Source organism: Notolabrus celidotus, chromosome 4, assembly GCF_009762535.1.
Source record: "Notolabrus celidotus isolate fNotCel1 chromosome 4, fNotCel1.pri, whole genome shotgun sequence".
Classification (NCBI taxonomy): Eukaryota; Metazoa; Chordata; class Actinopteri; order Labriformes; family Labridae; genus Notolabrus; species Notolabrus celidotus.
This window is the reverse complement of record NC_048275.1, coordinates 20,949,275-20,963,857: the sequence shown is the minus strand read 5'-3', so window position 1 is coordinate 20,963,857 and position 14,583 is coordinate 20,949,275. Positions and strand designations below refer to the sequence as shown.

Here is a 14,583-nt window from a genome sequence, read left to right as displayed (position 1 = left end):
AATAAATAATAAAATAAGTTGAGTAAGGAAAGGGAATAATTTTACAGTTCTTTTAGGGAATTGTATATTTCAAGTTTTGGTCCTTTCATTATTTTCAATGTTTTTAGGAATATTTGGAGTTCATTTAGAAAAACAACAAATTTGATGGGAGATTTCATAATTCTGTTTTTATGAATGGAGAATTTTGAGAGGATTATGTTACATTATATGTGAGGTGATAATTTGAGCGCTGAGGCTCTCTGCGCTGAGGACCACAAGTCCCAGCATCCATTGCGGCGACGTCGGTCTCCTCCTACACACGCACGCTCCCAGCCACAGCACAGGCAGCACAGATCAGCAGCTCTGTGTTTACGTTCAGATGCTTACAACAAAGGACAGCGCACCGCGGAGAGCCTGTCATTTAAAAGATATCACCGTGGATGTATGCTCTGACGGTGAGCGTTTGTAACTCACAACTCCGGGAAGAAGAGGAGGACACATTAACCCTCATTGGCTTATTTTTTTTTAACGTGGTGCGGGTTTCACTTTTTTCTTTCTGGCAAACCTGCCCTGAAGGGAGAGAAATTAAGACGAAATCTCCTTTTTTTTAAGCCGGTGGAACGTTAGCTAGCTTGCTAGCCTCAGCAAGTTAGGAAGCAAGGCACCAGCTGGTGGGGAAGCTAGCTGCTCTGTCAGCCACACCGAGGACAACAAAGGGATTTCATCATTCATATCGTAGTGAGTACATGTTCACAAGCCACCTGACTTTGCTTCATAACGTTGATAATGCTACAGTGGTTAATAGATGTCGAACCTAGCGGCAGCAAACCTTCATTGTTATTAACGCTCACCTGCTTTGTCCTGCACATTGCTCTGCGACCATGCACTGATTTATTACCTGAAATAATAATGCATCAGTGTCTCTGTACCGTCACGGTCATGCACACAGCAGGTAAGTGATCACAGGGCTGATATTGGGAGTGCTGCAGCTGCAAAGTCTGTCAAGTTGCCTGCACATTCTCATGCACCTGTTTTGACTCTGTCTCTTTATCTGTGTGGAAATCAGAAGCTCTGTAGAGATAAAGCTTCTGGTGTGTGTGTGTGTGTGTGTGTGTGTGTGTGTGTGTGTGTGTGTGTGTGTGTGAGAGAGTGTGTGAGAGAGAGAGAGAGATGCAGGTATTAGTTTACATCACTTCCAGTCCGCATGCTGACCTGTCACAAGGGGGGATCGAGAGAGAAAGGGAACATTGCCTGATAAGGAATTACGCAAATGCACGGACTCAAGCCATTACTGAAGCTTGATTGCGAGTTAATGACTTCCCTCCTTCTCTCTCCTCTTTCTCTATCTCCCCTCTCATCTCGCTTTGTGCCTCTCCCCCCCCCCCCCCCCCCCCCCCCACACACACACACACACACACACGCGCCTTGCTGTCCCTCTCTATCTCCTTTTTTTTCTGCTTCAGCATAAAGTGAAATATTTGGTTTCTGGTGGAGATCTCTCTGACCTCCCCTTCCGTGTGTTTGAAACGCCACAGTAAAGGCAGATGTCCATTAGCTCCCTCTGCCTCAGGACTTATTCCCATTGTTTGCCTGTCACATAAGGGTGATTAATCAAGAGTCTTTCTGAAAGGCTTTGCAGCTGTTTAAGTGTTGCGTTGCAGTGCTTTTAAAAGTAACACAACAACTTTTTAAAGTATTTTTCCTTTACTTTTTGTGTGTGTATGACTGGGGAGTCAAAGACGGGACAGAATTATAAACAAGGTGTGGTTGAAGGGAACTATTATGTAAGTGCATGAGTAGTTTGAAATAGTTCCAAACATAGAGCTACAGGCTCTGTGCAAGCATTGTAGAAGCCCTGTGTATATTAAAACTTTGTTGCAACTCTTATCAACCTGCAAAAACTAGATAGATCTTAACAATGAGCTTGAGTTTTTATATACAAGACTCAAGTTGCAATGCTGACACCTGCTAAAACAGAACCGCCTTCTTCTTATAGGAGAGGCTGCAGAATCTTTTTGTGCCAACTATTTAAAGTCTGCGTTCTCACAGTCCTTTAAATGGTGATATCTTCTAGGGGATGTGCTTTGGACACAGTGATTGCTGTGTAGCTGGGGAGAGTGTAAGTGCTTCATGTTCAAGTCTGTGTTTGCACATTTGCATTGGGTGTGTTTCCTGCAGGACTGTGTGTGTGTGTGTGTGTGTGTGTGTGTGTGTGTGTGTGTGTGTGTGTGTGTGTGTGTGTGTGTGTGTGTGTGTGTGTGTGTGTGTGTGTGTGTGTGCGTGTGTGTGTGTGTGCGTGTCCTCTCCGGCACATATTGGAGTCTCAGTTTCAGGGAGGAAATCGGAGCCGATGGTGTCAGACGGGAGCTCATAGGGAGCTCTGATGTCTTAATGGAGGCTCAGCGCTGCCTGTATCCGTAGTAACCTGGTCTGTGGGGACACAGAGAGGCCTCCTAGTCTCAGCCTCGGCTGGATGCTGTATCATCCCTGTCCGGGAACAAAACCTTCATTTCAGTAATCTTTTTTTTTTTTTTTTTGTCTGGCCAGACCAAAAACCTGTAATTTAAGATAATGTTGGAGGACTGTTCTGACACAAAGCTAAATTATAAACTGCTGTAGGGGGCTTCAAACTTATTTAAGAAACCTTAGTGACCGAAAAAAGAAAGACAAACCCAGTGAGGCTGATAAAAAGAACTGCCAAAGACAGAAAGAGAGGGACTGTCTGATGGCATGGTTATACAAGGCCAATATAATACTAGGGATGCACGATATTATCGCCACATTATCGGCACATTATCGGTATCGGCCGATATTGGCTTTAAAATTAACTTTCGGATATCGGCCAACACGCTGACATCAGCCGATATAATTAACCGATAAAATAATGGGCTGCTGCACACATTTTGGGCTCATGTTTTAAGTTAAATTTGAATTTAAGCAGCAGTCTGTAAGGTACATGTAGCTGACTAATTTAGGCACATTTACTGTCAAAGAGTAAACCATTTTATTTAATTTGGCTTTAATTGCTGTACAGTCGCACTTTCCACATGCTCCCTGTGAACAGAGGTTAGTTTTACTTACTATGTCAAATGTGGAATTGGCCAAATTTGCCCTGGTTGTGGGTTTTGTTATGATTGTCTCAGGGAGAGCATCAAGTTTTAAGTAGGATGTATTTTTTTGTATGAATTTTGTTTGAAAGCAATTGTCATAAATAAATATGCAGTTTTCGGAATCGGTAATCGGCTAAATGAGTTGCAAAATATCGGCATATCGGATATCGGCTAAAAATCCAACATCGTGCATCCCTATATAATACTATTGTGTACATTGAAATAGAAATTGGTTTGTCAGATTGGACTTTCTAAGTGGTTAAAAACCCTTTGCTGCAGACGCAGTCCACAGGGGGACATTGCTATGCTTCTGTGTTTACACCAAGGGGTAACCTCCGGTCTCAAACGATAAAGCCCATGCGGATGTGTTATAAACTACAATTTTTTTTCTGCTGGCTGCAGAAACGCCGGAAACCACATAGACACCAATTCAAGAATACGATCTTTACAGCATAAATAAACATGTTTACAGCCTGGTTATAAAAACGGCTTGGCTCTACGTAGATAATTTCTCTATAAGCACACACTGTACGGGGGTGATTTTTTTCTAACGCAACGGTTCAGAAGATATTAAGATTACAAGTTTTTTCCCAAATAGATACATGACTGACTTGACTCCAGAACGGGAACACATACCTGTTGGCTAGGAGGCTCAAACCCCGACTCTTTACGTCACACTATGCCTGGTTGAGTTCCACATTTCCAATATGGCTGCCGCCGACAATTGGCTTCAAAACAGCGCTCAGGAACAGATGGGTGACGTCACGGATACTACGTCCATTATTCATACAGTCTATGGTTGACACTCCAGCTGGCTTTTCCGAACAGGTGACAAGGTGACACTAATATCCAAACCTTACCTTTCATGATGAAAACACACAAGTCGCCCTAAATGTTCATTCAGATTGCATGATATGCACACTTTACAGAGGATCTTCAGAGGGTCATACTGTTTCAGATAACAGTTGTAAAATCAAACGCAAAGGCAGTGTTATAAAGAAATAGTTAGAGGAAGCATGTAATCATTTTACCCTTGAGTTTGTTCTTGTTATGCTCTTCACTATGCGCTCACGGCGTGTGGCCTTTTGAGTGTGAACTGGGTGGAGTGTTACTTTTATCACATTTTCACCCAAGAGAACTAGAATTAAGCTCTAGCTGTTACACCAGCAGTTGTGGTTAACATCTTCAGGTTGAGTGTGTGCGTTTTAGATGTAAAACAATAACATCGACCTGTGTCTGAGTGTGTGTTTGTGTGTGTGTGTTTGCCAACTTTTAAATTCTTGTTACAGCACACATTTCATGTCAGAGGAGTTTTGACTCTGAATGTTTTCCCATCTATATTTGTGCGTTCATGTGCCCGTCGTGGTTTGCTCCATCAGGGAGGGTCTCTCAACTCAGCAGGGATCCGTGCTTGTAATCTTCAGCACAGCTGAGCAGCAGCTTTCCACCCGCTGTGCTCGAAGAGCCCGGTACTCTCCTCTCTCGGTCCGGCTTACTTTCTGCCGGGCTGGTAAACAGACTCAAGTTTGTGGAGGGAGATTATGTCTGTCATGGAAAGTGGGTCAGACAGTGGGCACGTTTTTATGGCCTTGTTTCTGTAAGGTAGGGAAGGAAAAAGAAGGGGAAACATTAAACCACCAGCGTTTTTCCATGGAGTTGCCTGAAGCAGCATGTGCTCAGATGTTCTTGTACTCTCTCTCTTGTCAGAATCATTATCAATCAGTTGTACATGCGTTTGCTGACAAGGCGCTCTGCTTGGCTCTCATGTATGTTTGCCATTACGATTATTCAGTACACCTTTCTTTCTCAACAAGTCATACTAACCTTTTTCATTTTTTTTGTAGGGATGCACCGAAAAATTTCGGCCGAAAATGCCCCAAAAGTGCAATTTCGGTTTTCTGCCCAAAGACTTTTATCACCGAAACAACACGGCCGAAACAGAATTTTGTGATAACGCAAGCAAAAACCGCGACCAGTATGCACTTGTCTAGATAAGGGCCAACATGTCTGCATCATTATTCCTTTAATTGCAGCACTAAAGCGTCTTCTAAGCAAAGAGGTTGAGACAGACCACGGAGTGAAAACAATGAAAAGTACACTCTTAGAGTCTGTCAGCACACGTTTCACTGAGATCTATTCGGATCCTCTGCACTTCGCCACTGTACTTGATCCGCGTTATAAAGATCATTATTTGGATGTGGGAATAAAGCAGCGCGCACGAGAAATGATCCAGCCCGCGATGGATGCAGAGAACCCGCTTGGAGATGGAGAAGCGCACAGCGCAGGAAAAAAGACTCGTCTCTCTGAACCAGATGAGGGGCATGCACCCTCGTTGTCTGATAGGTTCAATGAGATCCTTGATTTTAGTGAGGTTAGCACACAGTCAGCCATAAATGCAATGGTAGGGGAGACCAGGGACAGTTGTAACATTTTTGACATTTCTGTCTCTAACTTTGAGCTCTTTTAACCCAGGGTGTTCAAACTGCTATACAAACTAGCTTCAAGTGTCTGCTAATAAATGGCCTAGAACATGCCTGTGCAACACAAACAGAAAACGCATGGCTTAATCTCAAATCCAAGGAGTGAAATGTTACAACTGTCCCTGGCCTCTCTACTAATAATTGGCATAACAATTTATTTCGGTTTTTGGTTTTCTGTTTTCGGCCTTGGTTTCCTCATTTTCGGTTTTCGTTTTTCTGCCAAGAATTTTCATTTCGGTGCATCCCTACTAAAGAGGCTTGTTAGGTTAGCTTAGCTCTTAGTTTATCCTGATTGCAAATAAGAGGCAAGAGATTAAAACCGTCAAGACAAAGTTGTGAAGAACAGAGAGGACTTTTTTTCTTGGTGTAAGGACTACAGAAAAAGTGACATAAGATTTTTTTATGGAGTGTAAGTGAAACATAATTGGTGATAGAACTGACTCTGCAAGGATACTTTGTCAAACAACAAGTCTCTCTGTTTTCAGCATGTTGTTTTGTGGTGACTATGAAATGCTTCCTGTATATCAATACATTCAAACATTACTACATAATTTATGTAAACTCAGGTTCTGAAGAATCTGCATCATAAAAATCTGAATTAATTATTGAAATGTTCTCAGAATGATAGCATTAACGCACATGCAAGATAGGTTCAGTCGAGATGGAAATACGATGAAGGGCACCTTGGCAGATGAAGTACACTTTGCACAATAGCTGAATGCAGAAAGTGCAATGATGTGTATTTTTTCTCTCTCTCAGTGCCTCTCCATCACACTGTCATAGCTGAAGGACACTTGTATTTATTTATGTATTTATTTAAAGAGCTATTTTAGGTGTGTGTTTGTGCACAAGGGTCAGCATGGTCACACATTGTGTTCCTTAAAAATAAAGAATAAATCTCTAATTCCTCCCAGCTGTATTTATCCTTCACTTTTTTCCCATGTGTATTCCTGACACTAAGGTTTCTCCCTCTGCTGCCAATACCTGAGTAAGAGAGGAGGAGACTACAGCACAGAGACGCTGTTCAGGTCTTTTTTAACTTTAACGGTAAACCAGCTGAATTTATGAATAGAATCCTTATTTGTAAATCTTAGGGGGAGTCAAGGGAAAACATGTTTGGTAACTTCCCGGGTTGTGCTGACACATTTGAGGAGAAAAGAAACACTTCTCTAGTTTCTCTTTTGCGTCAATCATGCAAGGTAATTCAAAAATACCCCACAATGCAATGTTTTAGTGACAACATTCAAAGCAACATAATTCAACTAATGCTTTAGTTATAAGGTTTTACTTTACTTGGTGTTGGTGTAATAAATCAATCAATCAATCAAGCTTTATTTATATAGCACCTTTCATACAAATCAAATGCAACCCAAAGTGCTTTACAGCGATTGAAAAACAAGAAAGAAGCAGAAATAAAACAATGGCAAGACTTATTAGGGGAAGATAATAATAATAATAATAATAATAATAATAATAATAATAATAATAATAATAATAATAATAATAATTAAAATAAAAATAAAAAAACATTAAATATTCATCAGAATTAAGAATACAAATAGTTAAAATAAATAGATTTAAGAGGGGTAAGGATAAGAGTTGAAAATAAAACTAAGGCTAAAAATATCAATAAAACTGTGTAGATAAATAAAAATGAAATTAATGAATAGATAATAAAAATAGAATAGATAACAGTTAAAATTACTAAAATAGTAAAGCAACATTTAAATCATTATTACAGTTAAAGGTAAGTCATAAAATTGTTATACCCTACATAAAAGCCAGACTGAATAAATAAGTTTTTAGTTTACCTTTAAAAGTTTTAATATCTCTGTCAGCTTCTCTCAAATGATTCAGATAAGTCAATTTTTAAGTCACATCTATGTTAAGAAGAAAAAAGATTAGCAGTATATAAGCAGTGGAGGGTTTTTAAAAGGGAAACTGAAGGTAGTTCTTTAACACTGGAATGCAATGAAACAATATGTTCCTGCCACCATACCTACAGAGTGGCTACTAAAGTGCTTACAGATGCTTTTCATCGATATTGATACTGCTTATCTGGTGAAAAAATGATAATTCAGTTTCGGTTTCTCACCTGTCTGTTCTGCTGTTTTCAGCACCTCTAACCACAGCCTCCTGTCCTATCCTTTGAACCTTCTACATCACCAGAGTCCTTCCCTTTTACAAGCAAAAACTGAAAGTTCTGTTGAGGTTAAACATAAAGAAGATCGAGAAAAACATTTTGTGAAGTGTGTGTCTGATTCTCAAGAAGCCATCTCTGTGGTTTCCCTGCTGTGTAGCTCCTTCAGCTGAAACTACAGATATCATTTGGCACCTTCTCCTTCCACATGCACATTTGAAGGGCTCCGTTTCACACACGCACACATGCACACACGCACGCACGCACGCACACACACACACACACACACACACACACACACACACCACACACACACACACACACACACACACACAGAGGTGTAATTATCTACTCCCCTCTGATCGTGCATGATTGCCATTTCCTGCCTCACTTCCGACCTTCCCGTCTCCACCAGCTTGTGTATACATCCTCTCACACACACACACACACACACACACACACACACACACACACACACACACACACACACACACACACACACACACACACACACACACCACACACACACACACACACAAATGGGTTAAGAGTGTTACTTATTGCAAATTCCCCAGGGTGCTTTGCTGTTTCCGTGAATGTATAGACTGACTCGGTTTGCTGTCCCTGAATCTGTTGAGTAACAGAAGTCTGAGGGGGCTTGTGCTCGAGACAAGTAAGAGCAGACAGTGACTGAGATTGAAATGGAGAGTTGGTCTTTGTAAATGTAGTGTGTTGCATAACACATGGAACTGTTGTTTGGACTGACAATAAACATTAAGTCCATTTTTTTCAGAAACCTTATGTCTGTTTTTATTTACAAAAAAAACAGTCCTGAGGTAGAGCCAGAAGTCTGGAGTGGAAGCAGCGCCAAAACCCAAACTCACGCCCTCTGCAGTGTAAATGCAGCACTTTGCACTGGCCTCTCTCAATCCTCTGGACAAGAGGCTAATGATTACAAACTATGAGTAGGTGCAGCACAGTAAGACCTGCTCTTTTCCCTTTCAATCCCCAGAGAAATGTAACCCACATCAACACTGCTGAGCTTAAACAGAATTAGCCACAAGCATACAACTGTGGAAAAATTTCCTGGATACCGTAGTGATAATGACTTTCAGTTTACGTTGTAGGCTGTCACTGTTCTGTAGCATGTATATTTTTTACATCTTTGGGTTGCTTATGCACCTACCAACTAGGCTGGGCGATAAAACAATAACGATATTATCGGGATATTATTTTTCTTAATAGAAATATAACAAACGTATGACAAAACGTTGATAAATTTAAACCTGTGATTACACCCCCAACCACTGAAAGTGAGGGGGCTAGTGTGTCTTAAAAGCTAGTTCCCACCAAGGCAAGGCAAGGCAACTTTATTTGTATAGCGCATTTCAACTCAATGTGCTTACATTAAAAGATCAGAAGCATAAAAGAGCACAATTGAAATGAAAAATATAATAAAAATTTCAATATATTAACATTAAATTTAAATTTGCATTTAAAGCGAGCTAAAATAAGCTAAATAGCAAGGCAGTGGCAAATAAAAAAGGTATTAGTCTTTGATTTAAAAGAGGTGAGGAGTTTGTTCTAGATATATGGTGCCTAATGACTTAACGCTGCTTCACCAAGCGGCAACCTCCGTCTAAAATATGAGTCCAATGTGGAAGTGCAAAAAACTGCTGTTCATCGAGGATCTGCTTGAGACTGGCTCCAGAAGTACCGGAAACCACACACACACCAATTCAAAAAGACGATCTTACAGCAGAAAATAAACATGTTTACAGCCTGGTACAAAAGACGAGTGGGGGGTGGATACTACGGATGAAAACACTGAAAACACAAACCTACCAGCTCAAAGCAGAGTGAAATCATGCTCGACAAGAAAGGCCACTAACTTCATTAGTTAGGAGATTTTGGCTATTTACTAGACGACTAAATCCCAGATACAAGCTAACAAACCGTCTGGTTTCTTCACTTTCACTCAGGAGAAAAACAATCTGCCTTTAAAATGATATGAAAGAATGATTTGATATTTATCGAGGTGTGATTCGGCCGGAACAATGCAATCTTGAGAAATTCTAGAAATCGTTGACCATGGGAGAAAAAAATCCCTTTAGGTCCAAAGTATCCCTCTGTCATGTTCAGAGTCACACACTGTACCCAGAACCATTAAATACTCTGACACCAGAGTTTGGAAGACATTAAATCTGTTTTTGGGAGTTCCTTCCTAAGTTTGGAAAAAAATAACTTAAGCCAGAAGCAGACAAGCCGTCTAATATTACAATCACAACATTTTTCCTCTGTAAACAGACACGTAACCATTAAGGAAACTCCGTGATCTTGAATTTACTGCAAGAAAAACTGTCCGCATGACATCATGATAACTGTGAAACCACAGATGATAACATCCCCCTCTAAGACAAAGAGATCAATCACACAGCTGGAATCAGAGGATTTATTTATCCTCTTGATTAAAAAGTGCATTTATTTCCACCTAGTTTCACAGACAGCTCAGAAGCAGTGAGGTTGAGGCATGTGTTTTCATTCATTTGTCAGACTGATGTAAACTGGCAAAGGGCTGAAGTGACGGAAAGCTAAGCAGTAGAGAGAATATCTGAAGAAACAAAGCGTCGTGGCTGCAGTTTGCCCATCAATACAGCTCATTATCCCAATCTTCCTCTGCACGCTGTGATGCGTGGTGTTGTGTACGGCTGTGATAAGGCGACACTGAATGTCCTAAGAATGATATATGTTGACCTCAATCACATCTTGTAGTAAGGGATTTAAATTTCACAACTCTGCAAATCTGTTTGTAAACTTCCTAAATATGCATCTAAGTGATACACAGCTATTTACATAAGTTTTGTGTTTTCCGGGCATAGTTGAAGGAATTATTCAGAGGCTCACACTGATTCCTACACACTCTTTTCTGCTGAACCATGCTTCTATGAAGGTCATATTGCATACTTTCTACAACCAGGGGATGGCTATAGGAGAACTTGGTGTGTGTGTGTGTGTGTGTGTGTGTGTGTGTGTGGTGTGTGTGTGTGTACAGTATGTGATGTGATGTACAGTCTGTGTACAGTAGGTCCTTTTGCATGACTGCACATATATCACTGGTAGCATGTGGACCTCCACATGCACCAGTGAATGAGTGCGTGTGCTGCACATGCATTGCTCACGTCTGCTGCTCTATGGATTGCCGTGTTCGAGAGACTTTGCATGGGGTTGTGTCTTGTTGCACGTCCAACCAACAGGGCTGTTTGTTGTTTGTGTGCATACGCCGGTCTGTGTTCTTCTCACTGAATCATTAATGAGACTGTAATTCGAACGGCTGCCCTCCTATTTCTTCCCCTACCGTCTGTCATCGGTTAGCCTCCTCCCAGCGTTGCTTCCAGGAAAACCAGTAAGCTGCTCCGACAAAGCACAGGCAGCAGACTTGTACTGCAAACGGAAAAGAGTGACCGTTAGTTATGAAATGCACAGAGCCCACTGAGACAGAAAACTCAGTAACATTTAAGTGTTTTGCCCAGACATGTCCACACATCTCTGGTTCAGTACTTATGCTAAAAACTTTTCATGGCATGACAACATCCAATGATGGTTCACAAGCTAGCACATCCTCCCAAAACTCGCTTGCAGGCATACATTATTATGTTCGTTTCTCAGGAACAGCAATAATGTTCCTGGGTCAATTTGACCCCGGGCATATTTAGTTATCCAAAAGTGTCAGAACCCAAAAAAAATCCCAATAAACGTTTTTTAATCTCATTATTAATTCCATTACTAACCATTTAAATCAATATTCATATTCATGTTAAAAACTTTAAAAGTAAACTGTTGGTAGGACTCCCTTGCAAAGAATCTTGATATGTTTTGCCCCTCCCCTGCTGAGTGTCCCCTCAATGTGGATGGAGTTTGCCAACAGAAACAGAGAAGGTGGAGTGAAATATGCCACACGGTTGCAAAGAAACAATTATTATTTGACACTTCTGACTCCCTTTAGGGTCCACTTCTAATGCCGGGTCAAATTGACCCACAAACAGTATCTGTGTAAACATGCAGGGGGGTTGCAAATGCGTGAATGAACCATTTTTAATATCTTATATGTTGGTTACGCTAATTAAGCCAAGCAGAAGAGGTTTCATCCTGAAAAAATACTTTGGATTTTTGAATTTTGAAATGAGTACATTTGACTCAGAACATAATAGGAGGGTTAAGTAAAACATCTTACACTTGGGTCAATAAAAGCAGATGGAGGTGAGACTTGATTTATCCATAAAATGGAGAAAAACTTGATTCAAACTTAATTTAAAAAAAAAATAAACGTATTTACTTAGATTACTTAACTTAGACTTCTGGCTGAAAGATCTTTGACACTGAGTCAAAAAAATAAAAAGAAAAAATCATCATATCTATTTCCCTATTTCTTATGCTGTAATAAAAAAAATGAGTAATCGTGAACCAAGAAAATAAATGATTCACTGCTCCTGTGATGTTGTGTATATCACTTAACATTATAGTGTAGCATCACTAACTTTTGGCTTGTAGTTGTCAGTGTGTTAAAAGCGTATCAGAGAACACATTCTCATTGAGATGTTCTCTGTTTTCAGTCATGTTTTACACACTGTGAAGTTCTGCCATCATCACAAATGACTCTTCACACATTGCCTCCTCAACAGCGTAATATTGATGTCCCAGTGTGTGATTCACGTTGTGTTATGGCGTTGCTGAAGCATATGAAGGAGGATGTGTAAAGACACAGCAGGAGCGCCACATACAAACACTCAGACATGCATACTCACACAAAGCCGCTCTGCCCTATTGGCTGTATTGCTGTATACTGCTGTAATATCCCTCCTTAAGCCTGTGTTACTACTTTTAAACGGTAGATCAGCTGAACCAAACCATTCCTTACACATGGCAGGGGCGAGGTGTAAGGAATGTGAGATTTGTGAGAGTGGAATCAAGGGACTTTTTAATGACATGACATATTAATTGTGATTCAGATTTGAGATGAGAACCTGTCAAGCATTCTAATCCACTGTGCGGATACATGTCCACCAGTAAGGCGCCTCTGGCTCACACTCAGGACCGTGTTTCGGTGGGGCCATTCCTGAAGCCTGGATTCTCCTGACATGCCCGTCGCTAGGAGCCTCCAGAGCAACCAGTAGTTTGTTTTGATGAGTCAATTTAATACTCAGCAGGAGTTTGGCGCCGAAGGGTCCGACTCCGGTCTGCTTTTTCTCAGAAATGGATATCGAGGTGTGAACAGTGCTGTCATGCACCAGGAAAGATTTGGTCCTGTGGGCACTTAGCATACTTTTGAAGCTGTAAGTGACTGTGTATTTCTCCTGAGGGGATCAGCGCCTTGGTCAGGGCAGAGAAGGGGCGGTATATGTTGGCTATTCATCTCCCACAAAATGTTTACAGAACATGTCAGCATGTGTCCTCATGTGTTGGTTTTGTTAAGCATGAGCCCCGGTGGTTTCTGATGCCAACCTTCACTATGTTCACATCTGCTTTCAACAACACAGCCGAGGTTTACATTCCTCACCTTGTTTCTAATGTTCAAGTCCTTTTTCTGACCCGCTCCACATATTTCATGCCTTGCTGTTTATAGCTGATGAGTGTGAGTATTGTTGTGGCAACGCTTCCTCAGGTCAAGTGCTTGGCATCCAGCCCGAGTGGATTATTCTAATCTGCCTTGTTACCCACTACTCCTTTTTTTCCGTCATAGTCACAGCTATGAAAGGAGCTCAGCGTGGTTAAATCTTGCTCACTTCAGTGTCTGAGTAGATTTGGTGTGTTGGAGGGGAAGTGGTCTGCTTTGTGTACTGGTTTATAAGCTCTCTGGTTTAGGCTAATGGTTACCCCAGAGAGTCCAGACACCACAAAGTGTGCCTGTCCTGTAATATGTTTCTGTAAAAAGGGTGATAAAAAAAAGACAGACGGCTGGAGCTAATTAAATTTTTATTCACCATGTAAGTGAGCATGTGTGCACCACCCTGAGTAAGCAGGTTGTCTATCGCACCTTATGTCTTGTGTTTATTCACATTTACAATCATGACTTTTGGTGATAGTGAAAAGCTGTCAATATAGTGCAGAGGAGAGTAAACATAATGACTGTATTAAATGGTTCACTCTCAGTGACTAAGTCTGCTTCAGCTTTTCTTTCTTCTGTTTTTAACATTAATTTTGGGGGTAATTAGATAGGACTGGGGATCGATCCTATGACTGGTGTGATGAGGACTGTGGACTCATTACACAGGGCACCTGCTCTACCCACTGACCCCCAGCTTCTCTATGTAGGCAATGTGTTAGGCATTCATAGTTCTGGATAACAATTGATATTGATGACCATTGGACAAAACGACGCCCCCGCTCACATGCACAAGCGCAGCTGATTCACAACCATATGATCGTGACTGATTCAAAACCAGTCCTTGTGAAGTTAACAACACACAAACAAACATGGCTATTGTTAGTACTCACAACTCAAAGCAAACGGGAGAGAGGAGAGACAGACAGGAGAAGTTCTTCATTCATTCAAACATTGATTGTTGCTTTGTTGGTTGGTGTGCTCACTGCCGACAGTGACCGGTTATTAAAGGTGACATATTTTGCTCTTTTTCATCAAAATAAATTGGTCTAAGAGGTCCCCAAAACATGTCTTTGAAGTTTATGCTAAAAAAAACCACTTTGAAATCAGATTTTGGCATGCCTGTAAACCCCTCTTTCCAGCCCTGCTCAGAACAGGCTGTTTTCTGTGTCTGTGCCTTTAAATGAGAATGAGCTCTCTGACCACGCCCCCTCAGGAAGTGGATGTGGCCTCGGCTCTCCAGCACGTTGATCTAATGTTTACATGTTGGCTGAA

General features: G+C 41.1%; 1 protein-coding gene across 1 annotated transcript in view; it reads left to right on the top strand.

Moving 5' to 3' along the window:
- Positions 1–216: 216 nt before the first annotated feature.
- peli1b (pellino E3 ubiquitin protein ligase 1b) overlaps positions 217–14,583 on the top strand; it is a 50,505-nt gene continuing 36,138 nt past the window's right edge. The window contains 1 exon segment of the mRNA XM_034682281.1: positions 217–717. The gene's annotated coding sequence lies outside the window, so the exon portion shown is untranslated.